The sequence below is a fragment of the Saccopteryx leptura genome, chromosome 7 (assembly GCF_036850995.1).
Source record: "Saccopteryx leptura isolate mSacLep1 chromosome 7, mSacLep1_pri_phased_curated, whole genome shotgun sequence".
Lineage (NCBI taxonomy): Eukaryota > Metazoa > Chordata > Mammalia > Chiroptera > Emballonuridae > Saccopteryx > Saccopteryx leptura.
The window spans coordinates 72098046-72120368 of record NC_089509.1 but is presented as its reverse complement, the minus strand read 5'-3'; the positions used below and the strand labels follow the sequence as shown (position 1 = coordinate 72120368).

General features: G+C 35.4%; 1 pseudogene; it reads right to left on the bottom strand.

The window, feature by feature from the left end:
* LOC136379011 (fibrous sheath-interacting protein 2-like) overlaps window positions 1-22323 on the bottom strand; it is a 122058-nt pseudogene that overhangs the window by 73279 nt on the left and 26456 nt on the right.

Below are 22323 nucleotides of genomic sequence, written 5' to 3'. Positions count from 1 at the left end.
ATTGTTATCAGAAAATATGCTTGATATAATTTCAATTTTCTTAAATTAATTAAGGCGTGTTTTGTAGCCTAACATGTAATCTATCCTGGAGAATGTTCAAATGCACTTGAGAAGAATGTATATTTTGTTTCTTTTGAATTGAATGGTCTCTGTGTATATATAAACAGGGTGAGGCAAAAATGGGTTTACTTTCTCATTTTCTTTCATGTGTTTTACTATATGTTTTTTTCTTACATAAGAATAAACTTTATTATTAGTTATTATTATATTATTTTTCAAATCAACCTCTCTAAACATACTTTTGTCTGACCCTGTATAATTCATTTGGTACTATTAAAACCTGATGTTCCCTTATTGACTTTGTCTCAGTGACCTACCCATTGATCTAAGTGGGGTGTTAAATCCCCTATTATTATTGTACTGCTGTCAATTTCTACCTTTGGGTCCATCTTTTAGTTTTCCTATATTGAGTGCATATGTATTTATAAATGTTGTAATCTCTTGTTTGGTTGCCCCCTTTAGAATTATGTAGTGCCTTTGTCTTTAATTACAGTCTTTGCTTTAATGTCTACTTTGTCTGGTATAATTATAACTATATAGCTTTTTGTTTTCATTTGCATAGAATATTTTTCCATCCTTTTACATCCATTTTGTGTGTGTTCCTCTGTAGTGAATCTCTTGTAAGCAGCATATAGAGGAATCTTGTTGTTTTTTTTAATCCATTCAACCACTCTTTCTTTTGATTGGTAGATTTAGTCATTTGATTCGTTTTCCTTTAAAGTAGTTATTAATAAATGTGTATTTATTGCTGTTTTGTTACTTGTTTTCTGACTGCTTTTGTAGTTACTTTGTGTTTCTTTCTTGCTCTATGGTTTGATGGCTTTCTTTAGTGTTATGTTTAGATTCCTTTCTCATTTTCTTTCTTGTGTTTATTGTACATTTTTCCTTTGTGGTTACTATGAGGTTCCATATAACATCATAAATAGGTAACAGTCTAGTTTAAGTTGTTAGCAAGTTAAATTTAAACACTTTTCAAAAATTTATATTTTTATTTATCTCTTGTTTTATTTTTTTGGAGACATATTTTGAATTTTTTAAATTTATGCTTCCCTTAACTGATTATTATAATTTTAGTTAATTTTACTTATTTTGTTTTTTTAACCTTCATTCTTGTTTTTTAGATGATTGATATACTACTTTTAATATATATTTATCTCTTCCAGTGAGGTTTTTACTTTCAAATATTTTCTTATTAGTGCATTTTATTTTTAGCTTAGAAAAGTTCTTTTAACATTTTTTGTAAGGCTGGTTTAGTGATAATGAACTTTAGCTTTTGCTTATATGAAAATCTCGTAATTGCTCCTTCAATTATGAATGAAAGCCTTAGTAGGTAGAAAATTCTTGGTTGGAAATAATTTTTCCTTAGAAATTGGAATATGTCTTGACATTCCTTTTTAGTCTGCAAAGTTTCTGCTAAAAAATGTGGTATCCTTATGGGATTTACTTGTATATAATAAGTTTTTTTTTTTCTTACTGCTTTTAAGATTCTCTATCTTTATTTTATTTTATTTTTTTACTAATGTGTCTTAATGTGGCTTTCTTTGGATTCATCTTATTTGAAACTCTCTGGATGTGTCTATTTTTTTTTCCAAGATTAGGGAAGTTTTTAGTCATTTTTTTTTCCAAATAATTTTCAATAAAGACATAGACAATCTGAATTTGTGTGTATCTTTCTTCTTCTTCTTACCTTGGCCCACCTTCTGGTCACATCCCACTTGCATAAGACTTCTCTACACAGAATTTTCAATGTGTATTTGCTAATTAAATAAAGAAAGGGCTGGATAGATATAAAAATTAGTTTTCAGGCCCTGGCTGGTTGGCTCAGTGGTAGAGCGTCGGCCTGGCATGCAAGAGTCCCAGGATCGATTCCCGGCCAGGGCACATAGGAGAAGCACCCATCTGCTTCTCCACCCCTCCCCCTCTCCTTCTCTGTCTCTCTCTTCCCCTCCCGCAGCCAAGGCTTCATTGGAGCAAAGTTGGCCTGGGCGCTGAGGAAGGTTCTATGGCCTCTGCCTCAGGTGCTAGAATGGCTCTGATTGCAACAGAGTGACGCCCCAGATGAGCAGAGCATCGCCTACTGGTGGGCATGCCGGGTGGATCCCGGTCAGGCGCATGCGGGAGTCTGCCTGACTGCCTCCCCGTTTCCAACTTCAGAAAAATACAAAAATTAAAAAAAAAGATAAAGAAAAGATAAAAATTAGCTTTCATATCTTTTACATAATTTCCATTTTATGTTCTGCTTGGGCTTTTCACTGATCTAGGTCTCTTTCCATCATTTGCTTTTCCTCAACCAAATTTTATGGCTTAATCTGTTATATTAACAGGCCTAGGAAAAGTATGGAATTATTTTAGTATTTTTCATTTTTATTTTTTACCTAATTAAGACACATTTTTAGGTAGAATTTCTGAAGATTTATACTCTTTCCATAGATATCTAATCCCTGGCAGTCATGTTTCTCACTCACCTTTAGATGGCTTTCCCCCCCCAACAGAATCGTTACAGCCATGGTTGTTGAGGAAGTAGTCATGTAAAGCTCAGCAAAAGGTCTTTTAACTTCTCTCTCCTTAGGTTCTATTATATGATTTGATGTTGCTTCAGTGTTTCCAATATTTGTCTTTGTGGCTTCTTTCACTTGATCTTCAAGTTGTTCTTCTAAGCGTTCTTCTTTTACAGCTTCTCTTAGAACAACTTCATGTTTGTCAGACATTAATTCCTCCTCCTTTATGTTACTTTCTGAACCATCTTCAATATCATGAACTACTAATCAGATGATGAGATCATTTTTGCTCTGATCATTTTAAAGCTCCACTTTGGTGATATCAGGCTTTCTTATATTCTGAAATGAATTTCTGCAAACAACCTGAAATTGAAGTTACAGTGACTTTGAAAAACAAATGCCTCAATCCCTTTTGCTATGGTTCTATTGTAATATAGCTATGTTAATATGAATTCTAATTTCAATTTCAGTTAATATTATCTTCACATGTCACTCAATTGTATGTTAGCAATATTTTTAGAAGAAACAAATGAAAATTATAAGAAATATTTGGTGTCTATCATTTCTTTTATACTCAGAGATCATATTAATCTACCATAATTTACTTCACAGTACAGAAAGCCTAATGCATGTCCCTTTTGTTCTTAAACTTTATATTTTTTGGCATCATAATTTACTTTTTGTTTTATTTACTTCTAAAGTTTTGTGACAGAAGTAGGCGTGATAATCTATATTTATATAATTTCAGATAAGGGATCTTAGAGAAAGCTATTGTTTTCAATAAAAATCTAATTATCTAAATCTTGATTTTTAAAAGATTAATAACTAAAATTGTGAATATTTTTTTACTTTTATCCCTATTTTCATCCCTGATCCTTTGAACATATTTTTCAAATGACTTTTTAGCCTGACCAGGCGGTAGCACAGTGGACAAAGCGTTGGACTGGGATGCGGAAGACCCAGGTTCGAGACCCCGAGGTCACCAGCTTGAGCGCGGGCTTATCAGGTTTAAGCAAGGCTCACCAGCTTGAGCCCAAGGTTGCTGGCTTGAGCAAGAGGTCACTTGGTCTGCTGTAGCCTCCCGGGTCAAGTCACATATGAGAAATCAACCAATGAACAACTAAGGAGCCTCAACGAAGAATTGATGTTTCTCATCTCTCTCTGTTCCTGTCTGTCTGTCCCTATCTGTCCCTCTCTCTGACTCTCTGTCTCTGCCACACAAATAAACCAACCAATAAAAAAGACTTTTTAAAACATAAATCTTATTTTTTTCTCACCACCTTAATCAGATCTCACTTTCCTTTTCAATGTCTAAAGACAGTTCAAATACAAGTATAATGATACAATTTTCCCACTTTTGTAGTCTTCAATAATGTCACAGAACCTCCAAATTGACTTAAGCTCTATACGGCTTTGGAGTTTGTTAACAAATATGGTTTTAATAACGTATAAGCCTAGTGTGCTGAGAATTTATGGTACCTCAAAACAAAAACTAAAACCCTGAGAGCCACCTGACCGGGTGGTGGCGCAGTGGATAGAGCGTAGGACTGCGATGTGGAGGACCCAGGTTCAAGACCCTGAGGTCGCCAGCTTGAGCACGGGCTCATCTGGTTTGAGCAAAGCTCACCAGCTTGGACCCAAGGTCACTGGCTTGAGCAATGGGTTACTCGGTCTGCTGTAGTCCCACGGTCAAGGCACATATGAGAAAGCAATCAATGAACAACTAAAATGCCACAACGAAAAACTGATGATTGATGCTTCTCATCTCTCTCTGTTCCTGTCTGTCTGTCCCTATCTATCCCTCTCTCTGACTCTCGCTCTGTCTCTGTAAAAAAACAACAACACCAAAAACAAACAAAAAACAAACCCCCGAGAGCCAATAAGTGTCTGGGTTCTCTAATTTTCTGTTTTGGGTTGTTTGTTTTTTGTTTTTGTCTTTTTAGTATACTTTCTCTATGCAGAAATAGACAGTGTTGGTACTCACATTAGTATAAGTCATATGTCTTAACAGAGTTTGCTGTGTCTGCATCTTCATTTGTTTTTTTTTTAGATGGCTTTTCCTCCCCTTAAGAGGACAGGGGTCACTGTTTGATTTAAATATTCTCTTCTGGTTTTCTGCTGTCTATAAATGACTTAAGCAAAGACAACCAGTAACTCAGTAAGATTTGTGACAAAATTCTAGAGATAATTAAAAACTGATTTTGAGTAATTTTATTCTACAGTCTGTTCACACAAAATTTACTCCCTAGAGATTACTTCTATATAATAAAGACTACCAAGTAATATGCCAATGCAGTGATGAAAACCCATTTGGAATAGGAACTCTTTGAGCTAAAAGGATTGTTACCTGGTCCAAAAAGTTTAGGAAGAAAGAGATGAAATTTGTGTTCCAGTCCATGATAATCTCACTAATTGGGTATGGAAACATAAAATAGTCATTAACATATCTATCAGCCTTGAGACTTAGCTCAGTGGGCAGCAGGGCAGTGCTGGAGTTTATGCCCCAGGAAAAAGGTTCTATTTTTCTTTTCACTTTCCAGGCCAAAAATTGTATATCTAAACAAACTTAGTCTTTATGTGAATGAACACCATTAGAACAAGGGGCTTTCATAAAAATGAAAATGTATACAACAATACATTAAAAAAATAATTCATCATGATCAACATTATGTATGTTGAACAAGGATGGTTCAACATACATAAAATGATTAGCATAATACACCATATCAACAAAACAAAGATCAACGGGACCAGAAGGAAAGCAGACAGAGGGAAAGGGGATGAGAGGATAGGATCAGAGAAAGGAAAGAGATTGGTGAAATTATATACACATAACACAGTATTATAGAGAGCAGAAAAGCAAATCCTGGAAGGAAGGGGGGAGGGCGTTTGGGTAGAGGGCAAGGGGAATGTTGAGGGGAACACAAGGGTGGGGGGATGTATTCGGTGGGACACTTGAATCTATGTAAACAAAATAAATTTAAATCAATAAAGTAAAAAGAGTACTTCTGTGAAGACATGTCTGAAAAATTAAAACTATTTTAGATAGTTTTTGAAACTTCATAGGTATATCTTGATATTCTAACTGGCCCTTTTAAATACCCCTAGATAGTCACAATATGTACTATAGGAACTATCTAAGATTATGTTTCTTTTGAATCTTCAATGATGATAATTTTAGTCAATCTGATTTTGCTCTTAGGGTATGTCTCTGTATTCCCATTCTATTTTTTGTAAGCCATTTTAAATTGATTGTCTTAGGAACACTAACTAGCCTGAGATCTTTAGAGTGAGTAACAGATATAGCAAGTCCAAGTGAATCATATGACTATATGGATAAACCAGGACAACCAATCTCCTATTGGTCTGGGAAATAACAAAAACAATAACAACAGGCCCTGGCCGGTTGGCTCAGCGGTAGAGCGTCGGCCTGGCGTGCGGGGGACCAGGGTTCGATTCCCGGCCAGGGCACATAGGAGAAGTGCCCATTTGCTTCTCCACCCCCCACCCCCTCCTTCCTCTCTGTCTCTCTCTTCCCCTCCCGCAGCCAAGGCTCCATTGGAGCAAAGATGGCCGGGGCGCTGGGGATGGCTCCTTGGCCTCTGCCCCAGGCGCTAGAGTGGCTCTGGTCGCGGCAAAGCGATGCCCGGAGGGGCAGAGCATCACCCCCTGGTGGGCAGAGCGTTGCCCCTGGTGGGCGTGCCGGGTGGATCCCGGTCGGGTGCATGCGGGAGTCTGTCTGACTGTCTCTCCCCGTTTCCAGCTTCAGAAAAAAAAAAAAAAAAAAAAAAGAAAGAAAAACAATAACAACAACAACAAAACGCATTCCAAAATGCCCATTTAAAGAATGGAATCAGAACCACCATATCTCACTATTCAGCGGTTTTTCTGTGATTGCTTTTGCACTTAACCTCTTAGGGTTTAATATTCAGTCCTACCGTCCTATCCAATGAGGTACATCTTTCTCTCTTTAGTTCTCCCACACTAGATGAGTCAGACAAGGAGTAAATTCTCCCATCTATTGAAACTCTTCTCACTTCTGTTATGCTATGTCCAGTGGTTTTGAAACACTCCATCTGAAGTTTCTCAAGAGGTTGAGGTTTTATAGAAATTACTGCTAAGTGTTCTGAAATAATGCTGGATCTATTTTGATTGGTTTATTCCCAATATGGGGAACTATTTAAATTGACATTTCCTCTCCAACTGGATCTTGATGTGTTCTTTCTCTTTATCAGGGTTCATACTGAAAACATGTTCTCTTGCCTTTTGAACAATTCTATTAACACCTAGATCTCCAAAGAGATTAACATTTGAATTCTTCGAGCCATCTGTATCTAACGAAAAGTTTGAAATTTCATTGATGATTAAACTAGCCACTTTTTTTTTTTTTTGGTATTTTTTGAAGCTGGAAACGGGGAGAGATGGTCAGACAGACTCCCGCATGCGCCCCACCGGGATCCACCCGGCACGCCCACCAGGGGCGATGCTCTGCCCCTCCGGGGTGTCGCTCTGTTGCGACCAGAGCCACTCTAGCGCCTGGGGCAGAGGCCAAGGAGCCATCCCCAGTGCCCGGGCCATCTTTGCTCCAATGGAGCCTTAGCTGCGGGAGGGGAAGAGAGAGACAGAGAGGAAGGAGAGGGGGAGGGGTGGAGAAGCAGATGTGCGCTTCTCCTGTGTGCCCTGGCCGGGAATCGAACCTGGGACTTCTGCACGCCAGGCTGACGCTCTACCACTGAGCCAACCGGCCAGGGCTTAAACTAGCCACTTTTTAAGGGAAGACTTTGTTTATTCCTTTTATATTATAATAAAGGTCTTTCTGTGTTCCAGATTGTTGTAGCACATTACTATACACAGAGTCAATTACCTGAGAAATCATTTCTATACTTTCTGGATTTAAAAATTTAAAATCTGTTCTTCAGGATCAGCAGTAACAAGACTAATATTGCTTTTGGAAATTTCAGCTGTCACAGATTTTGTCAGTTGAGATGCAATTTTATTCAACTTGGGCTTTGGTAATTTTTTTGCATCTTTGCTTGAGGCAGTTGGCAGCCTTACTGTTTTGGCCAAGAACAAGGCCAATGCTTCCTCTAAAAACGTAGCATTGAACATAGAAACTTTTTTGGATGAAGACTTTTCCCTTGACTTAAATTCATGAACAATTTTGACCACTTTTTCCATAATTCTGACAGCTTCCAGAACTAATTCTGAACTTGATACTTCTTCCTCTACTTGAGGTTGAAATACAGAATTGAAAATTTCCTTCACCATTAAAAAACCTATTATATCAGAGAGGACATTGCTTTTTCCCATTAAATCTTTGAATACAGAAGTATGTGATCCAGAGTGATTTAAAACTCTGGTATAAACAGAATTAACTACTTTTTTTTTAATAGTTTCATTGTTAGCTAAAGATACAGCAGGCAATCCCTTGACTGATGGTATAAATTTAATCTTATGTTTGAGATAAATTCTTGTATTGAATTTAATATTTTTGAAGTTATGTTATGTTTTGCATTTCAGTTTCTAGAGATTTGTTTCTTTCCTTATCCACTTTTGGAAAATGGATAAAAGTTATGATAAAAATTTTACAGCAGTTTCTTCTAAGACATGATAAGATAATACATGAGCATGTATTGGTTGAAGCTGGGGAGCATCAGTAGTCTGGATAACATATTTAAGAATATTTTCAACAATATTGTCAACTTCTACACACTGATGTGGAGTTATCTCTCCAGAGAAATAGTTCTGCAACTGATTACCAGCCACTTCTTGTAGAACTAAATCAACTATGGTTTCTGAAAGGATTCTGCATCTGCTGGATATACAATTTTGTATAACCTCTTGTGATCCAAACTGTGACAAGAGGTTATTATAAATAGAATGAACCACTAATTGAATAATTTCATCATCATTGGGATGTAAGGATTCCACCTACTGAATAATTATATCTTTAGAGATCTCTGTTGTGACTGTACTTAATAACTTCATTTAAAGGAAATTCAGTTCTGTGAGCCAATGGCCCTCAGATATTTCTGCTTTGGTATTAGATACTATTGAGAAAATTTTAGATAAAAGAGCAGAAATTACATTCTCTAAAAATTCATGAGGCAGCATGATGATACATGGTGATGATGTTTGACATTCATTTTTGGCTGTCTGAACCACCTTTTGGACCTTTTTAATAACATCCTTTGATTCCAGAATAAAACATGCTGAAGCTAGGACCTCATCACAAAATATCAAATTGAGTTTATGTTGAAAAATTTCATTTATCACTGCACTAGTTAGTCTTCTTGCTAAATTTTCCCCATTACTCTTTATATTCTTACAAAGGGACTCTTGAGATCTATATTCCTTCAAAATATTGCATACAAGGGAGTGAGCAACTTTGTTAACCAATGTTCTATTGATTGCTGGTATTCTACCTAAGAGAGATATCTTATATAGGGGATAGTTTTTTAGTCACTTTAAGATTATGTGGCATTTTAACCACAGTTATTTTCTTAATGTTAGATGATTCATTTTCTGAAGTTGATTCTTTATGCTTGAGGACTGATGACATGTTATCTACAGGTAGAAAAAACTGCTTTACCTTATTCAGCCTAAATACCTTAATTTGAGCCTCTGAAAACTCCTTTTTGAGGAAATCAGCAAGCTTCAGAGCTGTGTTATAGAGTTCAGCTTGACTTTGATTATCACTTACATTTTGCCATCTGTCATTTGTTTGTGTTTCTGGTGAGGTAGAAAAGATCAGTTTGTTAACCATTTTGATAACATCTTCTAAAAATTTAGCAGGAATAATGCCAGGTTTACTTTTTGGTGGGTTCTGAGGACTGTCTGGTTTACTAGGTTCATTTGTATTTGTAGCTTTCACTTTCTCATCTTATCTCTTCATTTTTTCTTGCTCCCACTCTCTCTTTTTATTTTTCTTCTTGTTTCTCTTTGGCAGAGAGAGTTTTGTCACTTGAGAGGGATAAATCCTTTATTGAAACAGATTGTGCAAAATCATTGTTAACCTCTTGCATTACATGAGATGTATCACTTGGGATTTGGAGATTTGAGTAATTTGCTGATTTTTGAGATGAACCTGAATGAAAAACATTTTCATAAATATTTTCAGTGATACTTTGAACACATTCATAGTCTGAGCATTTTCTCATTTACATCTATTAGAGGTAGAATGGCTTTTCTCTCCTCAGTATTTGGCATTTGAGTTAATGTTTCCTCAGTTTTCTTTGTTGTGGTCCCTGCATTTCTTGTTTTGGATGTCAAAGATAACTGGAAGGGCTTGTCTTCTTTTTTAAGTAAAATTTCTCTTGATTTGTCAATCTTCTTTTTATTATTTATTTCAAAATCTAGTCCACGTATTTCCTCCACACACTCTGTATCATCAGTAGCTATGGAATTTGTGTGGATATCTCATTCCATTGCCTCTCTTTCTCTTTTGAAGCTGGTTTGCATTTCTTCTCAGTTTCACTATTTTTAAGTGTTACCCTCAAATCTGGCATCTTTCTGTGTATCTTTACTTTTCACACTAGTAGTCAGAGATTTAACTTTTGATAATACATTCTCAGTATATTTTTTAATTGAAATTGCCATTTTATTTTCATTCTTTTTCTTTTTATTTGCCACACCTGTAGCTGACCCTGATAACAGGTTAGCCATTTTTTTATTTCATAGTTCTAAGTATAGAGGTAACTTTCAGATCTTGGATATCATTTTTTTAAATTAATGTCTCCTCAGTTTGAACACTTTTATTTCTACTCATTTCACCTCTGTTTCCAAAGTGTTCAACAGATTTTTCTGGTGTGAGGTCGAAGTGTGTTTATATGATTGTTCTGAAAAATTAAGTTGATTTTCTTTTAAGCATCTGTTCATCTGTGTAGAGGCTTTCTGTGGTAGATGTTGAACCCTTTGGGGGATGTTATCTAGATTAAGAAATGAAAAGAAGGTAGAAGATCAGTCTCCTGAAAAAAGTGGTTGAATCTTAAAAGCAGAGAGATTGCCTTTTGTGCTAGGGCAGCAATCATTTCTAATACAATGTTATTTTTATCACCCTTCTGAATTTCATTAGATTTTTACTTTCCTATGAGCTCACTATACACAAAATCAGATATCTTATCAACTGTCTCTTTATCGATTGGTGGAAAAGCAAACATTTCTTCAGCATTTTGTAGAACTTTAATTTCACTTTTCCTAAATTCTTCTATCAGAGAGTTTGCAAATTTTATAGCCAAGCCTACAATGTCTGTCTCTGGCATTTCTTTTTTCTTAGACTCTTCATTAATACTTGGAAGAGAATAAAATTTGCAAACACAGTCAAACAATTGTATCTTCCAGAAATGTAGCTGAATATACAGAAGTCTGTGTCTTTTCCTTGCTGGGTTTAGTAAGTGAAGACACACTGTCATGATCGCTTGAAGAAGATTCTTCGCCATGTTAAAAATGGCTGCAGATGATGATCCATGATTGCCCTCATTATGAAACCAGCTATCTTACTGAGGAATGAGCCTCCTTTCTTGTCTGCATCTTTTTGCTCTTCAGCTTGAAATTCAGATTTTTTCAAGATATTATTACATATAGAGTCAATCAAATTCTCAGTCACTTCTAATTGAGTACCTCCTGCATTTTCTTCTGCTGCGGCATGTTCAGGAATTTCTTCAATGATTTAATCAGTCAGTTTTGCAGCTGCATCCACAAACTCAGAATCTGGTGAAATATCTTCCTCTTTTAGTTCATTTTCAGTGTCGGTTAAAGGGAAGATATGCACTAGTAGCTTGTAAATTATATCTTCTAAAAGAGAGCGATGCAGCACAGTAATACATGATGAGAAAGTATGACTATCCTTCATGAGAAATTTAGCATCTTTCCGATAATATTATCAGCTTGAGGGGAAGAATATGAAGAAGACACTAATTCTCCTAAAACTAATGATTGGACCTGATAGTCATAAATTTCTTCTAATAACAAATAATATATTTTCCTTCCAAGTAGTGTCACTTTGTATAGCCATATATACTTGAACCAGAGATTTAAATTCATCTAATATTTTTTCATAAATTAGGTCAACTGTTTTCTGAATAATTTCTTATTTTTTTGAATAACACACATCACCATCAAAATAATCTGTAACTAAAATCTCCAATGTAGTGAATTCCTGAACAATTGATTTTGCTAATGTTGTTAACAATGCCAGTAATTTTGACTTTTACTGTATCTGAGTTTTCAGTAGCCAAGACATTATGTGATACTACATAAAGGAGTTTACACGAAAGCTCAGAAATTACTTCCTCTAAAAAGACAGCTGAGTTTACAATGAATGACAACTATCTTTGTTTAGGATCTGTTGCTTTCTGTTCATAATTTTGATCAACTGCAGCTGAAAGGAAAATTTTATCTCTAGATAAAAATGACTGAAGATGATGGTAAAATATTGCTTTTATTATAAAACTTGCTATCTTTGAAGCAGATCTGTTACTTGTACCTTTTTTTCTCTTTTGAAAGAAACAGGTATAGATTTGAATATGAAAGATCAGCATAAATGGAATCAACCATAGACTGGATATCTTTTTCTGAAAACATACTTTTTTTATTGCCATGTTTAATAATACATATTGCAGGTTTTAAAATTATTGACATAATTTCATTGATCAGTTTTATGATCATATTACTTAAGTCTGATTGAGAGGTATCTGTGTATTCTGTACTGGAGGTCAATGGACTCATCTGAGATATAAGCTTTTGATGATTTTTTCCAAATGAGCATGTGATAACATAGTAGTTTGATGCCTATCTACATATTGTTGATGCCTATCTTTGAAATATTTTTTTAGTAATGTCACATTGAACTCTCTTTATCAAAACATTAACATTTAGTTGGGAGTGTGAATTAAAAGGAAGCTTTCCTATAAGATTCGGATGAATTTGAAAATAAAAAGTTTCAGCCAGGATGATTTTAGTTATTCTTGTAGCCAGTGTTTTTGTATCATTTAAGAAATTATTATTGAGCATTGTTTCCATTTCATATTCTTGCAAAACTTTGCTGAACACCATGTCTATGTTTTTGACTGTCACTCTTTCCATTAGAGGCAAGCATAATTGTTCTTCAGCTAAGAACAATTAGCTTAGAATTGTTAGAATTCTAAGAATACTTTAGAATGCTAACTTGGGCTTTTCAGAATTCCTCTGCTATCAAATGTATGAGTTTTTCAGCTTTATCAAAAAGTTCATCTTCTGATTCTCTTACTGATTTTGTTTGTAGAATTCCTAACACCCTATGGAATATTTTGCTTAAAACTCCAGAGACCATGTCTTCCAAGAAAGTTGAAGAATAAACACTGGCATGAAACAACTGCTTTCTTTCATTGTCAGGATATGTGTATGATGATGAAGGCAGTGACTTTCCATCCACAAATGGCTGAAGATGTTGTTGACAAATATACTTAATGATAAAACCTGCTATTCTATCAGTAAGAACATCATTACTACTTGTGATATTTTGCTCAACTGATTCTAGTGACTCAGAGTTTTGTGAGATATTTTTGAATACTGAGTCAACAAGATGCTGAACATAATCTTCTGAATAAAAAAACTTGGTTTCTTCTTCATCATTTGAAAATTTAATTTCATGCTGAGAAATTTTCTTTCTAATATCACTCATTAAATTTAAGGCAATTTCATTGAAATTCACTCCTGGTCTAGCTTTTAGAGTTTCTGTGTTTGGAGCAATGTTATATGCTGAAGGAAAGAATCTAGATAATAGTACTCTGATCATGTCTTCTAAAAATGTGTGTAGCAACAACAAATCTCCAGAAAAGACTGAATGAAGAAGGTAATCTGAAATAGCTGCTACAGTTAATTTGGTAATATTTTCCACAAAAATTTCACTGTCTTCAAACACTTTATCAATCTCAGGGTCTAGCCCATGCTGTTTTAAAATATTTCTATACGTGGAGGTGACGAGTTCATCCACAATGTCTATATCTACAGAGGAGTAAGACTGCTTTTTGTCATCACACAGAAAGTGAATTTTAGCCTTGTGAAAATCGTTATTTATTGACTACTATTTTTTATGTCATGTCTTTTAGCTCAGTTTTAGTGTTATGCTTTGGACTAAAAATCTTTGTTAAAAGTCTGGCAACAATTTCCCCTGTGAACATATCTGGGTCATTACCTAAGGGTGACGGCATGTTGGGTCTATATGACTTTATAACATCACTGAACACCTGTTAAACCATGTTTGATATTGCATCCAAAGGAGTATTTGTACGAGACAAACATTTTTCACACAAAAATGGTTGAAGATGATTTTCAATAATCTCTTGAATAATAAAACTGGCTATTCGGTCAGCCATAATCGGGCTTTGGCTGATTATGCTTTTCTGTATTGAAACAAGTGAGCCAGATGTTTGTATGATATTACTATAAACAGAATCCACTATCTTCTGGAGGTTTTTTCCTGTACATAGGTGTTGATTATCATATATAGTGAACCAAATATTATGTTTTGAAATGGCTGATATAACCTTATTTATTATATATACAGTTAGACATTTCATTAAAATATGAACCCATAAAATATTTTTTCCCCAAAGTGGAAACATTACTAGGTTGAACAATGAGTTGAGATAAAAGTCTTTTGATGGTACCTTCTAAAAATGAGCATGACAACTTGGTGCTATAGCCTGTTGAAGACTTTAATTTGGAAGTAAATTCTCTCAGATTATTTTGTAGTTTCTGCAGTATAATTTCAGCTTTGAGAGGGTAATATGAAATAGGTATGAGATTTTCCTTGAAGCAAGATGGTAGCTGGTAATCTAAAATCTCTAACAATATGCCATTAGTTATCTGTTCTGCTATTGGGGTTTTGTCATGTACCAGAATACCACCACAGGTCACTTTCAATTTATATTTCTGTAAAACATTATAATAAACTGAGTCAACAATCCTACAAACAGTTTCTTTATCGAATGGTGGAAAACACAGCCTTTCTTCAGTATTCTGTAAAACAGCGACATGAGTGTTATTAAACTCATTCACTGCATTGAAGCTGGGTCTCTGTAACATTTTCATTTATGTTACACAGTGAGGTTGAGAGATTAAAAAACAGGTCTGAAATTATTTGCTCCAAAAAATGTGGCTGAATAAATTCCTATATTCAAATCTCCTGTATTCAAGATATAGCTTCTTATTGAGGGCTATTGTATCCATATCCCTTGTTCCCTGTCAATTAAGAGGTAACACAGAAGAATTTTCTAAAAACTTCATGCCAAATGGTCCTTGTATTTTGAAGCTAACTATACTGGGATTATTCAGGGACTCTGTCAAAGCATTATCATCATAATTCATAAATCCTAAAGAGCTTTTATCTTGTCCTAATTCTGCTAATTCTGGCCTTTTTGCTTTTATAAAACCACATTAGATTTCTCTTGTTCTATATTTTAAGTGATTGTTCACAGTAGATGTACTTTGAGGGAGTTGCATACTGTGACATAGTTTGTCCATCAGTGATTTAACCAAGCTGTGGGAAATAATAGTAAGCATAGCGTCTGATGGCAATAAATCTTGATCCATTTCTGCCAGATTTTCCAAAAGGTCTGACATATAATCTCCTTGAAATTGTTCACAATCAATCGCTCCCTTACAGAAATCAAATTCTTCATCTTCTAGACTTTGAAGTATTCTTAAAAGTTGAGATTCTTCTGCTGGTGTTCATCAGAAAGAGCGACATTACCAAGAAAGACATTATTTGTGTATTTTTCCAAAAGTGTTCTAATAAGTTTCTCACACACAACATTTAGCAGGAAAAATGATTTTGGAATGAACCCTAAGTTATTTCCAAGTATGCTGTTATTTTGTTGATTATTTGAGGATGAAAAAAAAATTATTGCATTTTTATCAGAATCCATAGCCTCATCCTGGTGTTCATCTGGTAAAAATAAATCTAAGACAATATTAAATACTTTATTAACTACTTCTTTGGATTCATGAGTTTTTAGGTTGCTAACTAGACTTATCTAATTTATATGCCGAATAATTTTATTTTTCTTTTTGAGTGAGTTGATCATTTTGGTCAGTAGATAATTCCCAATCTCTGCAATCTATCTGCCTTTTCATGACATTTATTTTGTTGCAAATGGGCACACTATTGCTTCTAATCATGGAAAATGATTGATTTCTTTTATTGCTTTCAAAGTGATGAGTCATTCCTATATCTTTTGACAGTGTGTAAATCACTCCTATTAAGAGATCCTGAAAGAGATTATCAAAGTCATTAGCAGCTACCCCTGGGCAATAAATGTGCCTAGTTTAAGAAAAACATTTACTGTGCAATATCAGCCTCTAGAATGTTACTATTAAAAAGAATTTTAATGATGGTTTCAGAAATACTTAAAGCAAGTTCTCCCATAGAAATTGACCTGTTTCTAAACACTTGAGAGTCAACTGAAATAATCTTGTTATATCCTGCATTTTGGCTTTCTCATGCTTTCTCCCTTTCTCTATCATCTTTGGTGCTATCATAAATGCTTGAAATTAAATGGCAAATGACAGACTCAGTGAGATGTTCATAAAATTGATAAAGTGAAGAATCATTGTATATGCTTCTTAGAGGTTGTTTGATTCATATTTCTTCTTTCACAGCATAGAAACAATAGATGTCTTCTCACTGGATACTTAAAAAAGAAGATTTTTTTTTTTTAGCATGCATGCAAAGAAATATGGAAAGTTCAATATACTGACATTTTTACATAAGAATTTCACTTTTGGAACACCACCCTAAAGAAAAACAAAAATCTAGTCAAGAAAGAATTTGGATTTTCTTCTAATATTTATTCCCTACATTGTGGTATTTTCATTTTAGCCAGAAAGTTGAGAGAATAACCCTGAAGATTTCTCATCTCTATGTCAAGTACTGGTATCTCTCTTACTTAGATGGTTAAGGGCTATAAAAAGTTGTAAATTCGGGGGGGGGGGGGAATGTTTTTCTTTCTTTTTTTTTTTATTAAGTGACAGGAGGGGAGGCAGAGACAAACTTCTGCATGTGCCCCAACTGGGTTCCACCCAGTAAGCATTCTACCAGGTGATGCTCACCCATCTAGGGTATTGCTTTGTTGCTTAGCAACTGAGCTATTTTTATTGTCTGAGGCAGAGGCCACAGAGCCATCCTCAGTGCTGGGGCCAACTTGCTCTAATTGAGCCACTGTGGGAGAAGAGAAGGGAGAGAGAGAGATAGGCTAGAGGGGGAGTGGTGGAAAAGAATATGGTCGCTTCTCCTGTGTGCCCTGACTGGGAATTGAACCTGGGACATGTATACGCAGGCCAATGCTCTACCACTGAGCAAACTGGCCAGTACCAAAAATAATTTTCAAGTTGAGTTTTACATCCTGGCTTGCCCTGAAGTGATCTATAGAGACCTCATATAATTATATAAAAAATATTTTTAGTCAAAATATTTAATGTTATGCCATATATTGCTTTTAGGAGACAAATTGTGCTGCAATAACAACTTGACTAAAATAAAAATGTGCTAACTCCAGAAATGTGAGGGATAGATGACTATGTCAGTAGTACTTTTGCCCCTAGATTTCAGTTTGTCACAAAAATGGAAGGCCAAGCCAGACAGATTTAAGACTCGATCCTTTCTTTCATTCACAGAATATTTAATATGAATCATGTATCTGGTTGGGATGGCCAACTTCTTGGAGTGGTGGCCAGAACAATACTCTAACTTCTCAAAACTTCCTCAGAACTTATGATAATCATCTATTATACCTCTGCATATAGAATTAAGCAAGTCTTTGTGGGAATTGGGAGGCTTTTAGCTGGGCTTTTAATGTTTGAAAATATCTGGCCATATTGAGATACAGGGAGTGAGGAAAGAATATTCCATGTGAGAGAAGGAAAATGAATGAGTCACTGGAAGGCCCTGGACATGTATGAGAAAAGATAACTAATTTTTTTTATTTTTTTTTTTATTTATTCATTTTTTTAAGGAGGAGAGAGAGAGGGATAGAGAGAGACAGAGAGAGAGAAAGGGAGAGGAGCTGGAAGCATCAACTCCCATATGTGCCTTGACCAGGCAAGCCCAGGGTTTCGAACCGGCGACCTCAGCATTTACAGGTCGACGCTTTATCCACTGCGCCACCATAGGTCAGGCCAAGATAACTAATTTGATGGAAAAGGCAAATACAGTTTGGATGGGGTCATAGATCTTCTTTAATTAGTTTTGTTTTTCTTCATTAAATAGGCTATGCTTGTAGAAAGTGTGTTTACAAGCTTGCAGCTGCTATCACATAACTGTCCAACTTGAAAAGATGCCACTTTTAAGAATAGAAAATGACCTCTTCTTGCAAGTATTAGGACTGTTACTGTTTTCTCCTATTTGAATGTTGGGCAAGTGCTATATCTGGACTATTAATTTGGCAACTAATTAGTGGTTACTGGCTATTATAGTATTATTAGATTCAATTTCATGATATTACCAATAATCAACAGGTTTGGAGATACAGAAATGGCTATTACATTTTTTTTTTTGTACAGAGAAAGATAAACATTCTTAGAAAGGGAGTAAAATATAGATATTTCCAAAATATGTAGATACACATTCTTAGAAAGGGAGTGAAATATCTTTGTAAAAATACGTTTAGAGTATTATACCTAAAATTTTTTTAGGAATACTGCAATGCAAACAAAACAAGATATTTAATTCCACTGTTTGTATAAACTGTGACTAATAATGGCAAAGATAACTATATACCTTGAAAAGATGAATCACCTTCAGTCAATTAACTGTGGCCTTGGTATAAAAAAGTCATGCATAAGAACTTTAAAAACTTCTTTGAAACTCATACTTCATGCTCAATCTACTTTAATATAATGCCATTAAGTCTCATCTGCAGATATAGGAAACTGAACAACAGACTCATTCAGGTTCAAACCAAGTAAATATTTAACTTTATTTTTTTTTTAAGACTCCTGATGTATTAAGATGTACTAAATACCTCATCTCAGCCCTGGCTGGTTGGCTCAGTGGTAGAGCATCGGCCTGGCATGCAGGAGTCCTGGGTTCGATTCCAGGCCAGGGCACACAGGAGAAGCGTCCATCTGCTTCTCCACCCCTCCCCCTCTCCTTCCTCTCTGTCTCTCTTTTCCCCTCCCGCAGCTGAGGCTCCATTGGAGCAAAGATGGCTTGGGCGCTGAGGATGGCTCTGTGGCCTCTGCCTCAGGCACTAGGATGGCTCTGGATGCAACAGAGCAATGCCCCAGAGGGGCAGAGCGTCGCCCCCTGGTGGGCATGCCAGGTGGATCCCAGGCGGGCGCATGCTGGAGTCTGTCTGACTGCCTCCCCATTTCCAGCTTCGGAAAAATGCAAAAAAACCAAAAAACAAAACAAAACAAAAAAACCCTCATCTCCAAGACTATTTTAAGAAAAACAGTAAATGTAGCTTCTTGGACAGAAGATCTTTAAACATATCTGACAATTTTTTCTAAATTATGCCAACTTTTAAAGTAAGTTAACTCTTGCTTACCTCTAGAGTTGAAGTTCTTGAAATACGTGACCACAGATGTGGTTACATGTCTTGCTACCAAATTAATTTCATTTGGACCCAGTTCATGATCAGCAAAAGAAATTACTTCAAATTCCTTCAGAGTCTTTATCTTTGGGCACTCTTTATTTTTTCATTTTTGCCAAAAAGAAGAATCTTCCCTACTCTCTTCTGAGTTTTTGTTTTCTTCTTTAGTTACACAACTGATTTTTTTTTTATCTCACATTCTAAGCAAACTTTTTTCTCATTATTTTGTCCTCCAGCATTTTGCTTTGATATGAAAAATAGTTTTATTGTTTCCATGCTTTCATCAATGGGTGATTGACTTGGAAAACCATAGCTAGACAACACAGTATTGACAATATTTTCTTCTGCTACAACTATTTTGAGTGGTGAAACACTTGTCTCAGTTTGGTTTGGCTCAACCACTGGCTTTAGAGTCTCATAATGAAACACTTTTGGATTTATACCTTTTCCTATTTCTATGAATGACATGCTTTGCTTTAATGATTCTTCTGTGGATTCTTTCACTTTCTTAAACAGTTTTTGTAAGGTACTGCCTTCCAGAAGGGAGCTATTTCTTTTCATGGCTTGATTAAATGGCAAATCCCTTGGGCCATAGTCTTGTACTTTGTTTCTAGAGCATGTTAGTGTATTTTCTGAATCAGCCCTTTCCATTGCCTCTGAGCTTTTAATTGTGTCTTCTGTAGAGGCTCTGGCATATGAAGATAGATTTGGTGAAGCCCTGTACTTTTTCGTATCTTCTTCAGAATGAAACACCATACCAGGTACACTGATTTGCAGAGGATTATTCCCAAAACTAACTTGCTTCAACTTTGACCTGGGGATTTTCATATTAGTTGCTAATTCAACTTGATTAACAGTGTAGGTATACACAAGGTATACAACAAGACGGGTAATAGCAAATGTTGGAGAGGCTGTGGAGAAAAAGGAACCCTCATACACTGTTGGTGGGAATGTAAAGTAGTACAACCATTATGGAGGAAAGTATGGTGGTTCCTCAAAAAACTGCAAATAGAACTACCTTATGACCCAGCAATCCCTCTACTGGGTATATACTCCAAAACCTCAGAATCATTGATACGTAAAGACACATGTAGCCCCATGTTCATTGCAGCACTGTTCACAGTGGCCAAGACATGGAAACAACCAAAAAGCCCTTCAATAGAAGACTGGATAAAGAAGATGTGGCACATATACACTATGGAATACTACTCAGCCATAAGAAATGATGACATCAGATCATTTACAGCAAAATGGTGGGATCTTGATAACATTATACCGAGTGAAATAAGTAAATCAGAAAAAAACAAGAACTACATGATTCCATACATTGGTGGAACATAAAAACGAGACTAAGAGACATGGACAAGAGAGTGGTGGTTACCAGGGGTGGGGGGAGGGAGGATGCAGGAGGGAGGGAGGGAGAGAGGGGGAGGGGGAGGGGCACAGAGAAAACTAGACAGAGGGTGACGGAGGACAATCTGACTCTGGGTGAGGGGTATGCAACATAATTTAATGACAAGATAACCTAGACATGTTTTCTTTGAATATATGTACCCTGAATTATTAATGTCATCCCATTAACATTAATAAAAATTTATAAAAAAACAAACAAACAAACAAACAAAAACCAGTGTAGGTATTTTCTGCTTCTGGAGACATTGCAAGATTTTTGATTAGAGACTCACTGGAACAAGTACCCTGGTCTATCAGTGTGCCAATGATCTCACTTGCTATAGTGTTCTCACTCAATATGCTTATTGATGATGGTTCTACTTGTCTTATTTCTTTATCTAACTTGTTCTTAATTATACCAAGCATGTCACAGATGATATTAACAGCATATGAATGTAATTCTCAGTGGAATGATTGAACCTGTAGAAGAGTATTCTGTATATTTTCCTTGGAAATAATAGTACTAAACTTGGATTCATCAGAAGAATTCTTCAGTGGTTGTAATTTTGGCAATATCTTTTTAATTAATAGTCTCTGTTGGATAGGAAAAAATGTTTTTTATAGGCATTTTCACTATTTCAGAAAACTCATATTTAGAGATATGTTTAAATTGCAAGTCTACAAATTACTCTAATGTGTTTAACACCCTTTCTACAATTTCTATAATAATTTGATTTCTAGAGCTCAAAGAAATTTGGTCTTTTGTGTCCATGTTATAGGTTGTTATACTGCTAAAGATGTCTGTGTTTGGAAAACCATATTTACTTTTAGTAGTGATGCGTTTTCTACTTGCTAGAGTATCTTTACTATCTTGGGTGGGCATCTAGGACAAAAAACACAGCTGTAATTTTTCAAATAGCATTTCAACGATCTCCCTTCCAAACATATTTGTGCTTTGGTATCCACAGCTCTAGTAGAAGTTTCTCTAAGATGATTATGGAACCTACTTTCACATTCCTCAAGGTAGGGCAAGTTTACGAGTAAAATAGAATGTTCAAATTATTTTGCTTTTATTGAAATTGCAGTCAATGTATTTTCAGCTATCATCAGTAAATTACATTTTTTCACTTTCCATGTCATTTGACTCTGTTTGCCATTTGTCAAACATTTTAAAAAATATACCATCTTTAGGAAAAACCTGTTCTAGTTGTAAAGAAACATTTTCCAAGTAAAAATATGTGAAGAAACATTTTCCAAGTAAAAATATGCTTGTGTTTTGGCAAGAGATCCTGTATCTATATTCCCCATGAATGTTTGAGATTGTCCAGATGTGAGGATTTGTTTGGATGAACCAAACTGTAGGTACTTGCAGCATATAATCCTTGCAAAATGGAATAAACTTATTTTATTTGCTGCTATGATTTTATTGGATGGTAAAGCTTTCACATTCACCATTGCTCTAGTTTGCTTTACCTTTTCAAATTCTTTCACAATTTTTTCCAGGATAATACTTATTATATGCTTGGCATACACTTTTAGTTCTGAAGTGGGCAATGTCATTTCTAGTGAGCTTTTGACATCTCCTGTCATCACGATGTATGGCAGTCCGATGGCAGTTTGGACTAGCTCTCTTTTAGAGTCCTCTCCCCTATCCCTAACTTGGTCTTGCTTTTGGCCTTAACACCATTAGATCCTATGTGTGGTTTTGTTCTAAACTTGGGTAAAGGAGTAACTTTTTATTTTGTTTTTAAACGTGTTTTAAAACCTGGCTGAAGACTGCCATTCAGGGTCACTTTAAA